Raw genomic sequence first — 3,516 nt, 5'->3', positions numbered from 1 at the left:
GCAGCAGACAATGTTGTTAATTGAAATGCACCAACAGTTTAAAGTCTGAAGCTATTGTTCAGCTGCCTCTGTTAACTAATCAGAAATTTTAATTTACTGTTATTATTTTTATTTATTTTGTACTGATTTGTCTAAAGTGACAATCGTATTAGTTTGAAGACTCTTTGTTAAATATGGAAATATTTGTTTCCTTTGGGATTTAAATATACCACTGGTAATGAGAAGAAAATAAAACTGACTGCATATTAAAGGAAACCAATCCAAAAGTTGTGCTGGTGCATTATTGGCAAGTATTGGTGAGAAGACAAAATAGAATATATATAAGTATCAGAACAACCCTGGTTCCAAAAGTTCTCTATTATTGAAGCCATGAATAACTTGTTAGGACATCATTGTTTAAATGATACAACTGTGTTGAGGAGACAAGCCAGAACTTGTAATCACTTATCGACACTGATGTTACATAAAACACATAGCCACTCGACAGTGTGTGTGGTGCTGCTCTTTCTGCTCCACCTGTTCTCTGAGGATCATGGGAAACTGATGTTCACGCCAACTGACTTCAAACACCTCCTAAATAACAGAGGTTTGGGTTATACAAGGTACTGTCCCAGGCTATGGCTTTGATATATTGTTTTCTATGGTTAAATCAAAGCTAAAGCATCATTAAAGCAATTAATACTGCACACAAAGCTGTCAGACACTGTGCTGGAAGCAACAACTTGGTAAAAAAAAATAGCAGCTTTTCTGCCTTTTGTCACTGTCGCTGACCAACACCAACCATAATTACCCTCCTGTGAAGAATGCCTGTGCCAGTAGCGTACTCCAACCATAGCCATATTTTAACATAAAGGGATCTCTACTGAGAGCATAGTAGTAATTATGAGATCAAAAGGGTATCAAAGGACAGTGTGAAATAGTAGAGTTATTTTTGGAAGACACTGAGTATAATGTGGAGAGAAGTAAAACAAAAAACAAAAAAACCCACTACACTCTTACCAAGGGCACCTTTGTTTACTATACAAAATATATAATCAGTTGGTGTTTTATATTTACAGCTTTGTTAATGAGGGTTTTCTGTGAAAACAAATAGAGACATAATCAACCAACCACAATGACACATTAAGGTAAAGTAACCACATGCTTTGAACAAATGAGAAGCAGAGTAGCAATTAACTTGCAACAATCATCAAGTAAAACTAAGGTTACCACAAAATCATTAGCACAAAACTGTGCTCTAAAGTTATCAAAAATCTGCTGGTAAACAAACACTTTCAGATGAACTACAAATTTGTACACTTTATAATGAGAGTATCTTGGTTTAACACAACTTACAGTATATCCTTGAATTAAATAGAATAATAGAACGGACTTCTGGCAATACATTTAAAAAGTATTTTTTGACCTTAAAGTGGGAAGATAAGACTACATCTTAGTAAGAGAAAGGACGTCTAAAAGAATCTCAACTGCATGAAGCTGATTTATTTTCAGCTGCATTTCAAAAGGTTGCAGTCTGTCTCAGTGAAATGTCACCAAGCAGGCATTTCTGATAGATCACCATACAAGGCTGACTAATTTAGAGGATGTATCTACTGTCCAATAACTTGTTTCACTGAATCGAAAGATCAGACTTGTTTGGTGCCCCTGTGCATTTAGAAGAAAAAAAACAGAAGACATATGGCACTACAGTCTGTGCAAAGCCTGGTGCTTAAAGTATAAATTACAATGTGTCAAAGCTCATCAACCAAAGCACTGTTGATGTTTTAATTACAAAACACTCCCACCATGGACTAATGGTTTAGAGATCGGGTTCATGAGCTGAGAACTGTTTGATTCCAAGCTCTGGCAGAGTTGTGATGTATTGAGCATCAAAAATACCCACCCCCCTTCTTAGGAACAGTAACGTGAAGCAACTGTTATATGAAAAAATAGAAGGTTCTCTAATTCTCAAGTCACCCTAGTGTCCAAAATGGGGTCAGGAAAACACTTTGTTTATAAAAAGCTGCACCATTAAAAAATAAAACCGTATCTAATTCAAATTTAAACAGAACACTTAAATCTGCTTCCATTGGCAAAATATCACTTCTAGTCCTTAATGCAACTTGACTGTCTTGAAGACGTTTTCACCTCTCGTTCAAGAAGCTTCTTCACTTCTGACTGATGAAAATACTTCTATTGTAGTATACTTGAAAAATCTCTCTCTGCATCAAAACTCCACTTTATTTTAACGTGGTGACACATTTACATTGATTGCTGGGATGTAAAATTTTATACTTGTTTTATGGCAGGTTCATTTGTTACCAGATGCCTTCAGTTGACATCAGGTTAAATCCTGGTAACAAGACACCTAAATAAATAAATTACTAATTTGTTAAAAATACAAAAATCAGCACAATTTGTCTTTTAATGTTGCTTAACTTACTGGTAAGATGGAACAGACAGAACAGCAGAGCCAACATCTCCAAATCATTCACTGCGTTTGTAATTCGGTGTCATACAGTATAAAGCCCCTATATTCATTCTTGAAAAAACTAAAATCTGTTTGAAAAGGGAGACAGAATAATCGCCACACTTTTATTCTTATTTTTATTCAAGTACATGGTCTTTCTTTTTTTTAAATGCTGAAACCTCTTCTCAGTTATTTGAATGCTGTTCCAGCCTTTGCTGAAAGGTCTAGCAGTTTAAAAAACGTGGTTGGAGAAATGATCACGGTAACAGGAGAAGGTAAGTAGCATAAACCCAAAGGGTAAGCAGGTTTCAGTCTAAATATGGGACACATCAGTATCAGAGTAGGTGGTTTTTAAAGTGTAAGCTGTGTTTCCCCAGAGGGGCACCAGAGTACGGCAGTGGAACATTTTTATCATTGTTTTCATAGACAAACTGTAATGGTTTATGATTCATGCAACATGAAAACTCCAATAGTACTATGGTTGCTGCAACCACACTGATCACTATGACCACAACAATGGTACCAACTCAAGACTCACTGCACCACACACAACCACCACACCAACTGGCCAATCCACTGACTGTTACACACCAACCACCTAGGTAAAACCTGTTGCATCACTGGGCCACACTATTTCATATGGTCAACCTGGATTGAACTCTTGACCTAATATCACCATAGGAAGCCAGAGAACAAAAAGAAAACCTTAAACACCTTAAACAATCAGTTACACCCCGACTAAGCAAAGCCCATTGCTGATGCCAGGAGACATGTATTATACGCCTGGTTGTGTTGCTACAGAGTCATAAACTGAGATTGGCTTTGTTCAATCTCCAACGACATACACAGCTCCTGGGTCTTCTAATCACTCTTCTGGGTCTTCAATCAAATCTGCTGCCACTCATCATTGCCGTTCAGCTGGGTCTTTAATCATGTCGACTGTTAATAAAGTCAGTAAAATCTTTTTTGTTGCTTCATGGCGAGAGCGCTAATGACCATTTCACATTTGTAATTCACCTGCAGACTTTTCATTGTGATCTTTACAACAGGACGTTATGTCTATACTA

Source organism: Cynoglossus semilaevis, chromosome 1, assembly GCF_000523025.1.
Source record: "Cynoglossus semilaevis isolate Cse_v1.0 chromosome 1, Cse_v1.0, whole genome shotgun sequence".
Taxonomy (NCBI): domain Eukaryota; kingdom Metazoa; phylum Chordata; class Actinopteri; order Pleuronectiformes; family Cynoglossidae; genus Cynoglossus; species Cynoglossus semilaevis.
The sequence above is the reverse complement of the archived record's forward strand: the minus strand, read 5'-3'. Positions refer to the sequence as shown.